The sequence below is a fragment of the Ochotona curzoniae genome, unplaced genomic scaffold, assembly GCF_017591425.1.
Source record: "Ochotona curzoniae isolate NIBS_2020 unplaced genomic scaffold, NIBS_Ocur_1.0 contig_3643, whole genome shotgun sequence".
NCBI classification, from domain to species: Eukaryota; Metazoa; Chordata; class Mammalia; order Lagomorpha; family Ochotonidae; genus Ochotona; species Ochotona curzoniae.
Window position 1 is genome coordinate 2455601 of NW_024465933.1, and position 20021 is coordinate 2475621.

Genomic DNA, 20021 nt, shown 5'->3' on the forward strand with positions numbered 1-20021 from the left:
AAGCAGTAGAGGATGGCCCAAAGCCTTGGCACACTCTCCCTGTGTAGGCGACCCAGAAGAGGCTTCTGGTTCTTGGCTTTGGATTGGTGCAGCTCCTGCAGTTATGACTATTTGGGGAGTGAATCAGCAGATGGAAGATCTTCCTCTCTGTCTCTCCTCCTCCCTGTATATCTTGCTTTCCAATAAAAATAAATCTTTTCAAAAAAAAGATCTAGATTTCAAAAATGTACAGCTTATATTGTGTGTATTGTATGGAATGCTGATTGTGGTAAGTAGCAATACTCGATAGTGTGGCCACATTTCAGCTGTAACGTCTTGACTTTAAAGAGCAAAAGTTTGTTTTTAATTGTAAGTGTAGTAATTACTGCTCATGTGAATAAAAAGCACACATTTAGATATTGTGGTCATTTACTTGCTAGAACTTGATCATTTTAAGTGTTAGTTCACTTTATTAATAGTAAATGTCCACCACAAATCACATCCGATATAAAAATAGCGTAATTTCTCAGAATCCATCTCACGTATGCTTCACTCTGTGGTTTTCCTTTTCTCGCTTCTCTAAAACCCACAACGGATACAAATGTAGAACAGACTCTGTTTCCTGGGCTGGTGTATCTATGTATTCCTCATTCATAAGTAGAGAGAATTTGACAGATACTTGTACTCTGACTGATGGGACATTTCACTGGCACAGGAAGCTTAAATATCACTTATTTACAGAAACAAATGAGAAAGAAATTCTACAATTAGTGGGGAGAAATAAATTGTGATTTTTTTTAAAGCAGAAAAGTACGAGGATGCATGAGAGGTGTCAGCAGGATGCAGGCACCTGGGTCATGCTGAAGAAGGAAGCTCTGGGACACGAAAAGGATACAAATATAAAACCCAGTTCCTTAAATCAATAGTCGAAGCAGGGAAACAAGCAAAAGTAAGGCGAAGATAGAAATAGACTTGCTTAGAAGTGAGCAGCAGATGGGATTTTTAGGTGGCTGGGCGGGACCTGAATCAAGTATATTTCACTGAGTAGGGACTAGGCTTAGAATAATAGAGCATTACAGAAATCAGTACAGTTACTCAAGACCAGAAAAGAATAAAGTTTAAGAACAAAATATTCAAAAGTGCCTAGATAGCACAAACCCTGAAAGTGAAAGGATAGTTTACTTTTAAGCAGCATTATTGCTTGATTGATTGATTGATTGAAAGGCAGGGTGAGAAGTCGGGAGAGAGTGATCACTCCCTGACTGGTTTACTCCTCCAACACCTACAATAGCCAGGGTGGAACCAGGCTGATGCCAAGAACCCAATCTGCTTCTCCCATGAGGTAGCAGGGATTCCCAACTGTCTAGTTAAAAAATTCAACATGAGAAAGATGCAAAGGCGAATGGAATCTGAAATGAGGAAAAAGTGAATCGATAATGTGACCCATGAACTGATGGCAAAAATTAATTTCAGAGCCTGTGCACATGTAGGCTCTTTTCGGATGTAAAGAATGAAGTTGTGCTGGAGCTCAGACGGCCCATGTGCTTGCGTATCTTCCAGCATCTGTGCTAGTTGGGTTCTGTGCCTCATCGGCTTGAATGTTGCAAAGATAGAGACAGTTTTTCCAGTGAAATCTATTCATGTCTCACCAGACACTCTTTCAGGAAGGAAACTGCATAGATTTCATTTGTAGACGCAACCTGGCAACTGCCCTTACCTATTACATTTATTTTCTAGTTCAAGATTCAAAAGTTTAAATTCTAGATTTTATGTTCCAGCTAAGGGAAAAGAGGCATTCTTTTCCTTGCTGCACATTGCCTTATTTTACCTAGGCTTGTAATTAAGTTTGAGGGTCTTTCTGGAAGATTGTTTGCTTAATAGAGATATTCTGACTCAATTATCTGGGAAGAAAAGGAACAAAAGAAAGCCATTATGCAAATGTTGGCAAATGAAGGGCACATCAAGTTTTCTGGGTTTTCAAACAAATTAAAAATTAATGTCAAGGCTTTCCTTGCATGTCATTAATATCCTAAACTGCATGAGGTGGGAAGAATGGGAAGAAATATGAAATATAACAGGATATAAGAAAAAGTAAGTTGTATATACCCTGAGAGTTAGGCCGTATTTGCTATGACAAATGGCTTAACTGATTACATTCTTAGTGAAAACTAGTTATAAAATTCCCATTGCACTTGAAGGAATTCACAGCTCTACTGAATAGATAATAAAATAAAAATCGATATAATATGTGCATGTATTACCCTTGCTTCTCTAAAATCCAGTGCTATCATTTCTCCAAATGTTGGTTCAAGTTTTTATTTCACTGTGTGATGTGAAAATGAATAAAGTTAATCACTGATGGTATAAACTTTAGAGTCATATATGAAACTTTGAAGACCAAAGTATTCAAGTAGACACACCATTACACTCTTCATGAAGCTCAATACTGTCACATGGAAACCCATGTTGACATTTATTGGTCATCAATCATCAACACTTGCCCAACAGCCTGGATTACATGCTAAATTTTGTTGCACGTAGAGCATACATACAAAGATATTCCTAAATATATTCATGTACAAGCATTATCTTAATATGCATGTTTAATATCATGCATCCTATACATTAATGTGCATGTTAATATTCTAAAAATATGTTTTTAAAAACACATAAGTCTTTATTTGGAAATTTTGTGTGACAGTAACTTTCTCATTCATGGGGCACTGGGTCACCTCTGTGCAGCTGTTGTGTCTACTTAATTCCAGCTGTGAAGGAGGTCCACTTACTACAGTGAAGGGTTGAGCAGTCTGTTTTTAACTTCACGCCATCTATTACTCATACATTGGCATTTTTATTTCCATATTTTTTTCCATAATTGACAATAACAAATTCAACATCTTGTCCCAAAGTACTTCATCTAGAGGTTTTGCTGTTGCATGATGGCCGAGATCCATTCCCTGCCTCCTGATCTCTCCTTCCATCGGTGAGGGAGAGCTTTCCTCCTTACAGGCAGAGGACTGCTGGGCAGCAGATACTCAACACTAGATGAACTAGCTTGGTGCCTCTTTATTGGCCACTTAAACTCAGTCACGGAGAAGAGGAGATACAAAGGGAATCAGATTTACTGTTCTAAGACGAGGGGTACCTCCTTTCCTTCATCTGACTTTCCATTAAAAGCGAGACCAGATGTGAAGATATAAAGCGGTATGCATCTCTACTTCCAAATCAAAGATAGACTCCCAATGAAACTGTTAAATATATCTTTACAATAGAATGCTGGACTCTGCATTGTCTGTATCTGCAATGTCGGGATACACATAAATAGCAGAATGATGGACTTACGACTTTTTATGAAGGACTATACTATCGTAATAATATAGGGGAAATCAGTGCGGGGGAGAGAATATGGGGAGGGGGTGAGAGAGACCCCAGAGCCTACAGAATTGTATCTTCAAAAAAAAGGAAAGAAGAAGAACTGAGAATGGCTTGATTGAAGAATTGTGGGTTAGCCAGGAAATGAGACTTGGTGGGTTGTGATTACGATGGAGTTTAATTGGGAGAACCAGTGGCCTGGGGTCTTCTGTGTTGAGTGACAGCAAAGGGAATCTCTATTACGTTTTTGAGGGTTCAGTGATGCCGGATGGGGGCACTTGAAACTTTAGGTCTTGCAATAAAGGACTCCCTACAATTCCATTTCCTCATTTAACTTACAGATCATGGTCCGCACTTTCCCCAACACATCTGGCCCATGAGGCTGCTTCATCCTGCAGTTGTTGGCTGGCAGCCGTGCGAGAGTTAACCTGGCTTTTTAACTGGATTGTAAAACTAGAAGACAGGCAACTATTTTCTCTTTTAACATTTCCAGAAACATCTAATCTTTCATAACCATTTGATACATACAGATGCTGTTGCCTTGGTTTCTTAGGACAGTTTCAAGCAAATTACCACAAAGTGGGTGACTTATAAGACTAGAAATGTGGGGCACCGCATGATGGCTCAGTTGGCTAATCCTCCCCCTGAAAATGCCTAATTCCATTTGGACGTTGGTATGCCACTTCCCATCCAGCTCCCTGCTTCTGGTGTGGAAAAGCAATGGAGGATGGTTCAAAGCCATGGGACCCGGCACTCATGTGAGAGACCCAGGGAAGTCTCCTGGCTCTTACTCCTGGCTTCAGATCAGCTTAGCTCCGGAAGTTGCCACCATTTTGGTAGTGAATCTACAGATGGAAGATCACTCTCTCTGTAAATATGACTTTGCAACTTAAAAAAAATTAGAAATGTATTCTGTCAGCATTCTTGAGATAACAATATGATGATGTTGATGTGTTGACAGGGCCAAGTTGTCAACAAGGCTGATACCTTTTCTCTCTTAGCTTTGGGGGTGCTGGGGACCTTAGCTCTCCTGGCCTTTGTGCAAGCTCACCAAGCCTGCCTGTGTCTGTACAGGGCCTTTGTCCTTCTCCGTGAGTCTATGTACCTCCCTCAGCATTAAGGCTCATCAGTCACTGAATTTAGAGCCTGCCTTACCCCTGATGACCTTTTGTTTACTCGATTCCATCTGCAAAGATCATGTTTCCAAATAAGCTCTCTTTCAGAGGTACTAATGTATTTCTACGGTGACACATTCCAACTCCCTAGCACATGTGTTTAGAAATATGTGTGTGTGTTTAGTCTCTTTATAGACATATTCTGAAGAAGCTCCTGAAAATGACTTGTCCAAGATTAAACAAAGAGGCACAGGTAACAGCAGGAAAAGACCTCAGCCCTCTGGTCTTTCAGCCAAGGTTTTGTAAATGACTGAAAATGAATAACACACATCCATGTGGTGTGGTGCATAATTCATTTCTTGACTATAGTGAAAATGCATGCAGTGTTTATGGTGTCCTCTTGGAGGTCGAAAGACTGAATGCAAGCCAATTCTTTGGACAGAGTTACTATAATTAAAACTAGCTGTGATAGGAGAGAGTCAGAAATATCTGTGTTGGCTTTAGCATGTGGTTTTGGCTCCAGTAACAGAACATATAATGTGGGAGCTGCAACAAACGGTCATTTCCCCTTTGTGAGTGAACTAACCACAGAATGGGGTTTGAAGCTTTCTTGGCATTTTCTGGATATCCCTTCCTCTTGTGTCAGTTTGCAGTTAATTACAGCTGGCAGAATTAGCAGTTCTGCTGCGGCTGAAATTCCTGTGTCAGTTTCTTACACCGGTGATTTCATATTTCTTCCAAGGTCAACGTAACAACTGCATTAATCACTCCTGCATTAATCAATCCTGTTACGGAGTTCATGCACACGATGAGGTGCTTGTACTAACAATGTGGGAGGGACTACTCTGATAGGCTTTTAAAAGTAAGAGGGATGTCAGATGCAAAGAACACCGAAGAGCGATTTTCTACGGACTCAGCAGCTGTACTAAGTATCACATTTACTAAAATGTCATCCTTAATTTTTTTTGTTTCGCCCCTCAGCAATTGCTTATTTGAAGAGTAACAAAAAGACTGAAGTCAGAGAAGATGCTTTGTGCTCATTTGCTTTTCTACTTTTGGGAAATATTTCTAGAAACATCGGTCACCTTCTTGTAACCACTGGGCAAGGATAGGATGGAGCGTGAGAGTATGAATTAATGTGAGTTGCAAGGTTGTATTTTGGTGCAGTGATTAAAATCCCACTTCTGACTCCCACATTCAATATTGGAGTGCTGGGTTGGACACCTAGCTCTCCTTGGTAAACCAGGTTTCTGTATTGCAGTCTCTGGGAGGCAGCAGGTGATAGCCCACATGCCTGGCTTCCTGCCACCTACATAGAAAATTCAAACCGATTTCCTTATTCCTGGTTTCAGCCTGGCCCATTGCAACTGCTGTGGGTACTATTCATCTTTCCACTTAAAATTTGCAAAGCATAATTACAGAGAGATAGTAAGAGACATACAGAGAGAAAGAATTATCTTCTATCTGCTGGTTCTCCTCTGTGTATTAGCAGAGAGCTGGATTGGAAGTGGAGTAGTCAGAGTTGTAACTAGTGCACATGTGGAATGCTGGATCGCAGTGCTGGGTATATTTTATTATTGTCATAAAACTGAGGTTAAAGTGGCAGGCTAATGGAAAAAGTAAGTCAAAGAGAGTTTCCTTTGGGGATGGCTTCTTGCTTTTCTCACTGGCCTTAATAAATTTACTGTGAGTAAGCAATATTATAGGCATTATGCACCAGATTTCTGGTGTCCTCTGGTAGGTGTCACAGCTTAGGAAAGAGCCCCCTCTTAAATGGAAAGAAGAGTGTCATCAATACATTAGATAAGAAACAAAGCATTCAGTTAATCTTGAATGTCAGACAAATAATAAATTTCTACTGTAATATATCATATATGATAACAGAAATACAGTATACTGAAACACTCATTCTTGATTTAAAGTAAAATTTAGTAAGGAATTCTGTATTTGATTTGCAAACAGTAAGCTCATCGGTACATTTACCACATGGACCTCTGGCATATTCCTTAGCACTTGGAACATATCATTTATGATCTACTTCCCACTACCATTTAACACTCATGCTTTTCCTATCCCAACAACTCTACCAGCATGGAGTGAACACCCTAAATTTAATAAAAAAATGTGTTGGATGTGAAATCTGCGTGCCCAATTTTTGTGGTTTCACCAGTTGAGAACTTCCTAGTTTACAACCTTTGCTTGCTTCAGATTTTAGTTGAAAGGACTGAGAAATGCACTGAGTTCTGTAGTGTTCAGCTTGGTAGAGATGGTTAATGACAAACAATGCCATCTTCAGGCTGTAAGGTGTCTCTGCTACTACACCTTCTTTGCACTGCAGATATGAGTGGAGCGGGGGAAAACACCCATGATTTTCCCTTTGGAAAATACCCATTATTGTCCTTACCAAATGGGAATTCAAATAATCAGAAAATCTGGAGATCAATGGTTTGTGGCATTTTAGGTTTGCGCATTCATTATTCTCCATGCTAAGAAAGATTCAGTGGGTATTTTGTGAGCCAAAACAGATAATTGTATGATTTCTGATGTGGGTGCACATTTAGGGAATAATTATGAGCCCTACAGGGAGCCAGAGGAGCTCAGATCAAAGGGCTAAAAGGAATTCCTGACAAGAACCTTCTGTTCCTCTTCCCAGCAGGGTGGCGGGTGGTTCCCTTGGTGCCAGAGCTGAAAGAAGCAGGGATGGTCTGGACTGGATGCTGCGGCAATTTGGTTTCCTTAGTGAAAGGCTTTCAAACCTTAATTTACTTACTGTGAGACAACTGAGTGCTCATCTCTGAAAAGAGTACCACGACAGTCAGCGAAAAAGATGTCGTTAGCTGCAACCTTTCCTGGAAAGGGCTTGAGTCGTCTGCAGAGACATTTTGAAATGATTAATATGTGGACTGATGTCAGACTGACCGAGGGGAGGTTTCACTCATACTGGCAGAGGCTCACTTCTCTAAGGAGATGGTGGTACTCATGTCTGGTTTGAAAACAGGGCAGTGTTTGGAGGGTCACCCAGGCTTATAAGTGATGTGTTCTCTGAGAACACAGAGGGTATGCATAGCATCTGATGCTGTGTGCATTATCATGTGAGTGCATTGCACTGATGTGTGCACAAGCATGATTCAAGTCATTTGGTTGGATAATGATGCTACCTCTTCCTCACGCCATTCATGCGAAGCTGAGTTCAGCTTCTCTGTGCAGCCAGATTTTAAGTCCCACACCTTTGATCTAATTGCTCGGACTCACATATAATCACAGACCCTGGCATAGTATGGGCACTATTGGAAACAGGCATCCCTGCACCGCTCTCCTGCAGATCTTGCTTTCCCTGGAGTGTCAAAGAAAGTTATTTCTGATGCAGCTGACAATTTATTTTCTGTAGCTTACAGAAGGTAAACCATCTCTAAGAACAGTTGTGACTCTTGTTTGTAAGACTGACTTATGAGACCAAGTTTGAATCCTGGCTTCTCCATTTCAGATCCAGCTTCCTGTTAAGGTGAGTGGGGGAGTAGATGACACGGCTTGGACACTTGGGTTCCCTTCACCCAGGTGGGAGACTAAGACATCATTTAAGATTACTGGCTGCAGCTCTGTCCAGCCCAGGCCACTGCATCCACTTGGGAGTGAATGACAGGACAGAAAATCTCCCTCTCTGTCTCTCCTTATCCTTGTCAGTCTGCCTTTTCAAAAAAAAAAAAAAAAAGAAAGAAATCCTTAAAAGATGACAATAGACACTGGGTAGCACTTGAATTCCATTTTGTCATGTAGATAGTTGTAAATATTTACATTTATTTTCTGTATACTTTCACTCTTTTCAACTAGTCCATGGTCCAGAGTATAGAAATACATATATACTCTTTGCCTAACTATATGTATTTTACATTTATATGCCTTTAATGAAGAAAAAGGAAGAATCTCAAACTCACTAACTACTAGCTACTAGAGAGAATATCTAGAGATTTTACATGTTGCTGGTTGGCATGCAAATGAGCACAACCTCTCTCAGAAGGCAGGAATTTCTAGGTTATAGTTTTCCTTTAATTCAGGAGTGGAGTTGGTATTAGGACATATCTTCCCTTCCCCTGTGTTAGTCTCCGTTCAGTCAAGCTAGAACACAGTTAAATGTATTACTGGGAATTGAACCAATACATGGGAACTCTGCCTCTCTCCCTGCTCTCAGAGCTCCAGGACAGCAAGCACCCCACTGGGAGGCTGGGCTTGGGCAAAGCCGACCGGGGAATTCATATGCTCCAAGACATTGGGACCCAGGGGCCGTGTGGGAGGGATGACGATAAAAGGAGAATGTTGCAGGTGAGCAATGACTTTTGGGGGACTTCCGCCAGCAAGGCCCGTGTGCTTGCAAGTAATTCCTCATCCTTGGAGCAACTAAATCCACAGTATTTTAGAATTATTGAAACCATTTGAGCAGAACTCTCGAAGCATGCTCTACATCGGGGACCCTGGGATGACATCAGTTGGCCATTCCTCATCCCCGGTTACTGATACGGTTAGGATAGTGGGTGCGGCTTCTCCCATTTTCTCCCACATCTCCCCCGATACAGGAACAAGAAAATAAAATTGAAAACAATGGTCTCATCCACTTTCCCTTGTTCCTTGACCCTTCCTACGCTAATCAGTGCTCCATATGGGCATGCATCCTTCTCAATGATGTAAATAGGATCAAAACTACATTTTCAAATAAAGAGTAACCAAACAAAAAACGATACATACTCAAGTAAAAAAAAAAAAAACAAACCTAGCACCAATACAAAGAAAATACACAGCCTTGGAAAAAGAGGGAAATTTTGAACAATTTATGAAAGAACATACGTAACTGGAAAATAACTGTTACGGGGTCCAGTGTGATAGCGTAGTGGTTAAAGTCCTCACCTTGCACATGCTGGGATCCCAAACGGTCGCCGGTTCTAATGCCGGTGGCCCTGCTTCTCATTGAATCCCCTGCTTGTGGCCTGAGAAAGCAGTCAAGGATGGCCCAAGGCCTTGGGACCCTGCACCCACTGGCAGACCCAGAAGAGGCTCCTGACTCTGGATTGGCTCAGTTCCAGCTGTTGTGGCTGCTTGGAGAGTGAACCATTGGATGGAAGATCTTCTGCTCTGTCTCTCCTCCTCTTTGTATATCTGCCTTTCTAATAAAAATAAATCTTTAAAAATTATGTAACTGTTATGAAAAGCTTTTCAGTTTTATTAGTCATTTGAAAAATGCAAATTAAAATCACCTTAATATTTCATAAGACACCAATTAGACTACACTCCCCCCCCCCAAAAAAAAACCACAGTGACAAGTGGACAATGCCAGATGTTTGCAAAACTGTACAATAACTAGAAGCGTCAAAAACATCCCTAAAGAATACAAAATGGTACTTTGGAATGTTGAATTTCCAATTTTTGACAGTTTCTTGTGAAATTAACTAGATGCTTACTATACAATTCAACAATCCTGTTTTTAGATATTTATCTATGGCAAGTAATATTTATGTTCAATAAAAGCATTTACATGTTTAAAGTAAAAGCAGATAGAGTGACACTTGCTTATCTGAAAATTCTATTCAGCAATGAAAATAAATAAACTATAACAATATAGACTAATTGCAAATCATTACTCTAAATGAGAGGAGAATGGTCTAGAAGGTCACAAATTAAAAACAAATTGCCAGTGTGAAACAGGTCAGAGGTTACTGGAGATTGGGGATGTAGGAAAAGGGTAGCATGAAGTAGTGAGATTAAGTTATTTTGTGTCACAGTTGTGGGTGTTTGTACAACTTGATGCATTTGTCAGCACTCTCTCAGTTCTGCTTCTAAAGGAGTGACGTGAACAATGCTATTATTACATTTTTTTTAATAGAGAAAGGAGAAGGGTGTAATTTCTGTGAACCAGAGCAGACATTTCAAGGAGCTGAACAATCACACCATGTCTTGCTAGATCAGGTGCACTCAGCTTGTCCTTCCCTCTTAGTCCTGGCACTTTCTGTTCCAGCTTTATACTCCACAGGTGACCTTGGTTTTTATTCACTCAAAAAAAGAGAAAATTGGAAAGAAAATCTCACAAATTCCCATCACTGCATCTTCTGCCATACTATATACGCTGTGATATCATTCCTGCTGTTACTCTTGATTCCTTCTAAAGCCAATGTTTCCCTTAGCGTTAATGTCAGTGTGCTTTCTCTGACCCCTGCACATCACTGCAGCAATACTCATCCCCCTCCCCTTGGTTTCTTTGCAATACATTTGCTTATTTCAATCATCAAACAAACATGCCATTGCCACCATCTTAAACATATTTTAAAAATAGAATTTGCTGGGGCTGGATACCTAGTGCAAAATCCTCACTGTCCATGTGCCAGGGTCCTGGTTCTAGTCCTGGCTGATCCACTTCCCATTTAGCTTCCTGCCTGTGGCCTGGGAAAACAGTAGACAGCCCAAAGCCTTGTGACCCTGCACCCATGTGGGAGACCTGGAAGATGTTCCTGGCTCCTGGCTTTGGATCAGCTCAACTGGGGAGTGAACCAGAAGACAGAAGATCTTTCTCTTGGTCTCCTCTTCTCTCTATAAGTGTACTTTTCCAATTATAAAAAAAATCTTTAAGGAAATATAAAAATGATAGAATTTACTAGGTAGCATTGTGGTGTAGAAGTTTGAGCCGTGTCTGGTGACACTGGCATTCCATATGGTTTCACTGCTGTTCCACTTGCATTCCAACTGCGTGCTAATGAGGGAAAGCAATGGAAGGTACATCCAGTGTTTGCGACTCTGAATAATATGGGAGACCCAGAAGGGATCCAGCGTTAGCCTGCAAAACCCCAACCATAGTGGCCGTTGGGGGAATTAACCAGTAGATTCTTTTCCCCTCTGCCTACAATGTTGATTTTTGAATTAAGTAAAAATAAGTCTTGGGCCCGGCGTGATAGCGTAATGGTTAAGGTCCTCACCTGGCATGCCCGTTATCTCATATGGGAGCTGGTTCTAATCCCGGCAGCTCCACTTCCCATCCAGCTCCCTGCTTGTTGTCTGGGAAAGCAGTCGAGGATGACCCAAAGTTTTGGGACTCTGCACCTGCGTGGGAGACCCAGAAGAAGCTCCTGGCTCCTGACTTTGAATTGGCTCAGCTCCAGCTATTGTGGCCACTTGGGGAGTGAATCTTCAGATGGAAGATCTTCCTCTATGTCTCTCCTCCTCTTTGTATATCTAACTTTCCATAAAAAAATGAATTAAATAAAAATAAGTCTTGAAAAATAGAATTTGGAGCCTGGTGTGATGGCTCAATTACAAATTCCTCACCTTGCATCCACTGGGATCCCAGATGGGTGCCATTTTGTGTCCCCACTGTTCCACTTTCTAATTTCCTTCTTGTGGCCTGGGAGAGCAGTAGAGATTGGCTCAAGGCCTTTGGACCCTGTACCTGCTTTGGATCCTCTGAGCTCTTGCCATTGCAGCCACTTGGGGAGTGAATCAGTGGACAGAAGATCTTTCTGTGTCTCTGCTTCTTTCTGTATATCTGCCTTCCCAAGATAAATAAATAAATCTTTAAAAAATTGAAAACAAAAGGTTCATGAAAAAAATCACTTTTTTATAGCATACATCTTCCACTGATTTTTTTTTTTTGTTGTTGTTGTTGTTGAGGAACCCTCATATGGAACTGATGGATTTCAAAAACTTTTTTGCACCAAAGTAATTCCTTTTTCTGTAAGAAAACTGAAGTACTCTCATATGTTAGGGTTCATTCTTGTGTTTTGCATTCTAGGAAATAGCAGAAGAGCTTCACTGTTGGGCACTGCATTTGTCTTACTCATGCCTCTCACTGTTCCAACTTAAGAACCATTCTTTGGCTTCCTCCTAGTCTTACCTTTTCGTTAATGTCATTCAGTTGCCTTCTTGCATGCCTTGTGACCTTCTTTCAGTTAGTCATATGTATTTAAATAACTTGAAGTATCATTTAAATGAGTCTTTGGGTTTAGTTTCATTTATTTAAAAGGCAGAGAAAGGCGAAGAAGAAACAAACAGGGAGGTAGAGGCAAGAAAAGGAGGGGGACAGAGAGGAAGGGTGGGGAGAGAGAGAAAGGGAGGGCTGGAAATAGGTCTTCCAGCTACTGGTTCACTTCCTGAGTGTCTGTAACAGAGTAGGCCTAGACTCAGCCAGGAACTATAAATTCAGTATGAGTCCCATCCTGTGTGAGAAGTATGTAAGTACATGATTCATCCCTGGCTTCATCCCAGAGGGCACACTAGCAGAAAGCTGGATTGGAAACCGCAGGGCTGAATCTTGAACTAATCTTGAAACAGGATGTGGGTGTCCCACATAGCAATGTGGCTATTGCTAAATGGTTGTCTCAAGAAGCATTTTTCTATGTTGTCCCATGGTTGTCTTACTTTGAACTGCCTTGATGACATATCATATGAGACATTGGCTCATGTGCTTATTTTTCTCTTCCTCCCTCCCTCTCTCCCTGTTTTCCTTCCTTCCTTCCTTCCTTCCTTCCTTCCTTTCCTTTCCTTTTCCCTCCTTCCCTCCTCCCCTCCCCCCTTTAACAGAGATTTATTTATTTATGTTGGAAAGGCAGATTTATAGAGAGAAGGAGAGACAGAAAGATTTTCTGTGACCTGTGCACTACTCAAGTGGCCACAATGGCTAGAGCTGATCCATTTCTAATGCAGGAAGCAGGAGCTTCTTCCAGGTTTCTTATGTAGGTGCAGCACCCCAAAGCTTTCGGGAATCCTCTACTGCTTTCCCAGGCCATAAGCAGGGAGCTGGATGGGAAGTGGAGCAGCTGGGACAAGAAATGGCACCCATATGGGATCCCAGAGCATTCAAAGTAAGGATTTAGCTGTTGAACCACCAAGCTGGGCCATACACGCTTGTTTTTCATTTATGCATGTGTGAGATTAGTCCTGGCTCTCTGCCTGTTACCTGGTGCGTACGGCACATAGTTTATCTGCCCAATACCTGAAGCACAACTTCTAGCCCTGTGTGTGAAATGTGACCTCTGGCATGACTAGACAGTCTAGGGGAATAGGCATGCCTTCTAGCCAATTGCAATGTCATTCTTGGGTGGGGAGGGTAAGATTATCAGGAAATGCCGTCTAGCCCTCCCCTTCCCTATCCTTTATAAGCTTGCAGTTTGTGCACAATGAACAGAGATCCCCCACCAGATTGTCCGTGGTGGTTCTTGCGGCTGAAGATCTGTGGCTTTGGTGCCTGCTGGCAGGATAAATCCCGCAACATGCATTTATAAAGTAGTCTTCAAAAATTTCATGGAAAGCACTTATTATCATTTAATTTCAATTACCCGTGAGAACTTGGAATTGTTCTGTGTATGTCCTGTTGCAAAGTCATTGATCATTTTAAAATACTTTGTTTTCTTATTGTTAAATTTTAACAGTTCCTTTTGTATTTTGGATAACAGTTCTAGAGCACATTCATCTTCTGTTAGCAATTTCTTCCACTCTGCAATTTGTCTTTTCATCATCTTGACAGTGTCATTCACAGAGCAGAAATTCTTAATTTTAATAAAGCCCAGCTTCATTGGAATTATTTATTTCATGGGTTGTGCCTTTGCTGTTGTATCTAAAAAGTCATTGCCAAACCCAAGCTCATTGGTATTTTCACTGATGCTATATTTTAGGAGTTCTACAACTTTCTGTTTTACATTTAGGACTATGAGCCACTTAAAAAAAAAAAAAACTTTTGTGTATGGTATATGTCTTGTGTAAAAGATTTTGGCTTGTTCTGTATGTTCCAACACTAGCTTTGAACTATCTTTGTTTTCCATTTTATAACTTTTTCTTGTCTGTTAAAACATTCTTTCTTGAACTTATTTTCCCATTCAGTTATAGTCGTAATTCTCAACTCTCCTTTATGACAAAACGCCTATGACGTCTCATTTCTTCCATCATCCTCTTCTCCCATTATCTTCTCCTATGTATATCTAGCTATTTATTTATTTTGCAAAGTCAGATTTACAGAGAGAAGGAGACAGAGAAATATCTTCTGTCAGTTGCTTCACTCCCCAAGTTGCAGCAGTGGCTGGAACTGTGCCGATCTGAAGCCAGGAGCAAGGAGCTTCTTCCAAGTTTCCCACACAGGTGCAGGGTCCCAAGGTTTTTGGGCTGTCCTGCACCACAAACAGGAAGCTGGTTGGGAAGTGGAGCAGCTGGGACATATGGGATTCTGGCTGATACAAGGTGAGGACCTTAGCCACTAGGCTATTGGGGTTCAATGAATCTGAGTGAGACTCCAAGGCAAGTGAGATAATTTTAATTTCTAGTCCAAGGGGCAACCTCTTGCCATAAACAAGAAACACCCTGAACGAAATAATCGTGGAGCTTTATTTTATTTTATTATTGTTTTTTTGGATACAATTTAGTTCATTAATTAACCATCCATAAGAGGTGGATTGTTTATAACCACCTGAGACAGTCAGTGTCCACATATAACTGTTACTGGTACAGCCCATAAACAATGAAGCCCTGATCCTCACAGTACCTACATTAGGGCCCCAGGATACAGGAATCATGGAGTTTTTACTGTAAGAGAACCAAAAGCTATGTGACAGTGAGCAGGTACATGATTAGGCGCTAACAGTGATACAAAACAGAAAGCATGCGATAGGAATTTACAATGTATACGTTGGGGATCCTGATCATATCACTTCAATGTAGACAGTACTAAAACAGCATGCCTTGAAGGTAGCTGTCTTTCCTGTAAATCTAAAAACTCCAAGCTTCTCTCTGTCTCCTGTCTGACTCCTGGTTTCAGGAAACAGGAGCTTTGCTTGTAGTAGGATGCAGGTGTCTCTTTGCAGATTCCACACTTCCAGGAGTAGTCACCTCTACAATTAACCCTTTCGCTAAGCTACCACGCCGGGCCCTCATCCTCCTACTCTTAAAGAAATCTTCAGTCTTCTGAACCGATCATTGTATTGAAGCTCCTTTTGTTAACATCTTGAGTCAGTTTTATGTTGGAAGTTCATTTTAAGTGATCTTTCAGCAGCATTAGAAAAAAATCTTTGAAGATTTCTCATCCTTAAGATCTTTTCTTGACCTGACTTCCCCACTAAGACCTATGTCTGGCTTTCTTTCTATCGCACAGACAGCTCTTTGGCAGACTCCTGAGATTCTCACCTCTTCTTCCTGGACTCTCCTTTGAGGGGAATCTTGTGGCTTTGTTGTGGACATTCTTTTTTTCCATCTGACCACTTTCAGAATGTGTAGACTTGAATACTAGCATGAGTTATCCTCCTAAGTTCAACTTTTCCATATTGATATCTAATGAGTTTAATTAATACAAGATCATGCAATGAAGCTTCAACCCTTCCCTTAAAACTTGTTCTTAGAAGGGATAGCGTTGTGTTAAGCTCCCAGATAGGACACAGGCGTCTCTTATCAGAGTGTTGGTTAGAATCCTCTCTGCTTTGCTTTTCCTCCAGCTTTTATGCCAGTGTCCCTGGAAGGCCTTGGAAGATGGCCCAAGTAGTAAGACCCCTGCTGTGCATCCTGGGAAGACAAGGTCTAAGCACTTCACTTCTGGCTTTGGCCCAGGCTTTAATGTTGGAGCCATTTGGAGAGCAAAAAAAGTGATGAACTTGCTCTTACCAATGAATGATAACTTTGCCTTTCCAGTTGCTCACATTAAAACTTAGCTTTTACATTTTAAAAAAATGTCTAACTTATTTATTTGAAAGACTGAACAAGGAAGATACAGAAGGAGTGAGATCTTTCATCCACTGATTCATTGCAGCAATAGCTGCAATAATCTGATCCGGGGTAGGCAAAACCGAGGAGCCTTCCAGATCTCACACATGGTGGTGGGAACCCAAGCACTGGGGCCATCTTATGCTGTCTTTTGAGGCATACCCACAGGAAATTGGGTCAGAGTTTGCATAGGTGAGATTGGAATTAGCATTCTGATGTGGATATATAGGATGCTGGTATTGCAACCAGTGGCTTACCCTCCTGAACCGCAACATCAGTCTTTGCTTTTAGCTTTGTCGCCTCTGCTTACTTCCAACCACAGTCCCTACTCACTGCAATACCCTCTGGCTCACCTTCAGCTCGGCTAGAGAACAAGTTTACCACCAGCCTCATTGCTAATATTTACCATTTTTTCTTTAGCTGGATTCCTGCAGAAGTCTCAAGATTTGGCTCTGCTTTCATTATTATTTCCCTATACTCACACTTCAACTGTGGTAGTTTAAAACAAACAAATAAAAAAAAAACAAACAGCCAGCCAGGTATTTTTTATTCCCATCAAAATTTGAAGTCTGTTTCAGCTTTTGAACTTGAATATCCATGAACTTGTTTAGTTTCATCAATAGGACGTAAACTAATACAATGCAAACAAAACTGCGGGTGTGATTTGCACTTGTTCTATTTCTGTGTTTTGAAATCTTGTTCATTTCAATAAGGTGAAGAATACCAAGCTTGCCTAGTGTATGAATATACCCAACCACAGGCAAGTCAGTGAATCTGTGGGGAACAGTAAAGGCACAGGATAGCTGATTGTAGCCCTTCTCAAATGACTGACTCTTGGGAAGGAGGGTGGGAGGAGAAAAAGAGAGGGAGGAAGAGAATATTATTATCTACCTATACATTACATGAAATCTGTAAAATGGAAATAAGTAAATACATTTTTGTTATTTTAAGCCACCAAGTTTGTAGTAGTCAGGTATGCATTAGACATAAACTGAAAGATTAGCAGAACAGGCAATGCAATCTTTAACGCTTTACGTTGGGCAACTTCACTCTGCTGTGAACCCTGCAATGCCAGTGTCCTTACAGTAACCAGCAAGGCTGTCCAAGTACGGGGCCCTCTTCACTCTCATCTCCTATTATTCTTTCCTTGTCTGGAATCCTCCTGCCACACTGCTGTCCTGCTCTAACTCAGCACAGATATTCCACAGTACAACCTCCACAGGCTCTTCTCCTGTTAGTCATCGTTTTGACTAATCCAACTTTCCTCCATCAAGCATTAGCAAGCATTGTCTGGCCATTCACTCAGAAATCATTCCCTCACTCAGAACTTCAATTTGCTTACAATGACTTCTTTTTCCATCCATGGAAGTGATGTAATAGATGCTTTACTTATTCATGCTATTTCCTGCCTAACTTCTCCACCCTATACTATATAACCCTTTTGTCAAGCTTTTTGTGTGTTATTGTTACTTCCCATTTTACAGCACAAATAGTAAATGCAGTTGCACACATCTTTCCAAATATAAAATGGACGAAGTGCAGTGGGCATGCCAGTGGGGCGACAAGGGTCATCTCTCCTGTTAGTGAGCTTTAGCTTGAAAAGACAGAAACCTGGTCATCAATTTTTGTTTGGAAATGTAAACTTGTTATTCCTTGCTAATCAGTGCACATGTGTATGGGGGCAGTAATTGACAGGATTCTATGAAAAAGTCTACCAGTGTTACAACGGAAAGAGGAAGGGCTCTCCTTTCTTCTAGTTACTGAGAGAGATTCCATTAGAATGAAAAGGGAAGTGTACACCAATGCTTTTAAACTGCAAAAAATGAATGGTTGTTACAAAAAGTCAGACTTGCAGATTATCTTTTAAATATTTTCTGCTCTCTAAAATATTCCGTATTTATGCAATGTTATCCTTTGCGTTATGTGACCTGTATGCCAGTCAAAGGCAAGTACCGTGTTCTATAATTCAATGTTCCAGAAGTAAGAATGCAATCACTTTAAAAAAAAAGTTCGCAAGTAAAATGCTGCTTTGCCACTAGTCTTAATTCTTAGTAAACAGACCCTTAATCTTCCTGATATCTGGGTATATTACCTTTCATGGACTTGGCAAAGGTCATGGGAGACAATTTCCTTTTCAAATACATCTCTCCTGAACATTTCAGATCAGATTTGTTTGAAGATGAGACTTTTAATGCTTTCCTCTCCCTTTGCCTTCATTACTAATGAAAAGACCGTGTGTCCTGCTTATCGCCTGCTCTGATGCTTGATGTATTCGGCTCTCCTCTTCATCATGACATTCACGATCCGAAGCACTTTGTTTATCCAGACTCATTAGCATGTTGGTCCCTGTGCAGACTGTCATGCTTCAAAAACTCTCAACTGAGACTTAGAATGAAAATGTGGGCAGAATTTATTTTAAAAATAGCCACAAGGTTCATGAAAGAAACATTTCCTTCTCACTTATTCAGCCAGTTATCCATTCATCCAATAGCAAATTATAGGGTACTCAGTGTTACCCAACTTCCCTACTAAGCATGCAGTCAACAGAAATGTCAGATAGAGGTCTTTCTCTGTTGAGAGCTTAGCTTAGTGCTGGAAGCAAACAGCTACACCTGACACAAGTTACGAAGGAGATCCGAGTTCTTTAATATTTTCCATATGGAGCAACCGATGTGAGCACCTACTTGACTTTATAAAGTATCCCAGAATTCAGTCGGCTAGCTTTAATACAGCTAACATCGGAGTCTTATTTTTCTCTTCTCTGCTGTTTGACTGAGATAGCATGGGATATACTCGATTGAAAGGTCCAAAAGCATGCGTCACCCATGGTCTAATTTTTGCTTTTTGTCTCTGCAAGAAGAAGCAGTTTGAGAGACGGTGGGAAGGGAAGAAGATCTACTGCTTGCATGTGAAATAAACATGAATTTTTTACACAAAAGCCTGCCTTGGACTGGCTCCCATCCCTATGTGATAATCTGAACTCTTGCCAGAATGTCTGATATTTGGATTTATTATATTGTTTCGACTTAAAAAAAAACCCTGAAAAGTCCTCTATTCATTTCACTTGATTCTGTCATAATGTGTGATGTTTGGGCTTTTATTCAATATCTTAGCATCAGGTGTCACACACACACAGTGCCAGAGGCCATAGGTTTGATTTTTAGTTTCTTTAAGCTTGAGAACACAGCTGAGTATTGACTACTGATCAGGGCTCAGGTGGTTGAATTGTCAGTCGTCCTAGTGGAAGAGAAAGAACCCCCAAGGAGACAGACACATATTAGAAATGCACTTATACCTATGGATGAACTATGGAAGAGTACTGAGTTCTTAAAGCTGGCATTTCTCTTTAAGGAAGGGTTCAGGGCTTGAGACCCGATTCTGAAAGTCTCATTTTAGATCTTTCGCCAGCTACTGCACGATTCATACAAGTCTTATAAAAAGAGCTTCATTATTGTGCTTTATATTCTAGGATAAATGTCCATCTGAGATTCTTATAGTTCACAACAATTGGTAAAGTATAGTATTTTTAAATTAATTAATTAGTTAATTAATTTTATTGGAAAGGCAGATGTACAGAGAGGAGGAGAGACAGAGAGGAAGATCTTCCATCTGAAGATTCACTCCCCACGTGGCCACAATGGTCGGTGCTGCACTGATCCGAAGCCAGGAGCCAGGAACTTCTTTCCAGGTTTCCCATATGGGTGCAGGGTCCAAAGGCTATGGGTCATTCTCGAATGCTTTCCCAGGCAACAAGCAGGGAGCTGGATGGGAAGTGGGGCTGCTGGGATTGAACCGGCACGCCGAATAGGATCCTGGGCATTCAAGGTGAGGACCTTAACCATT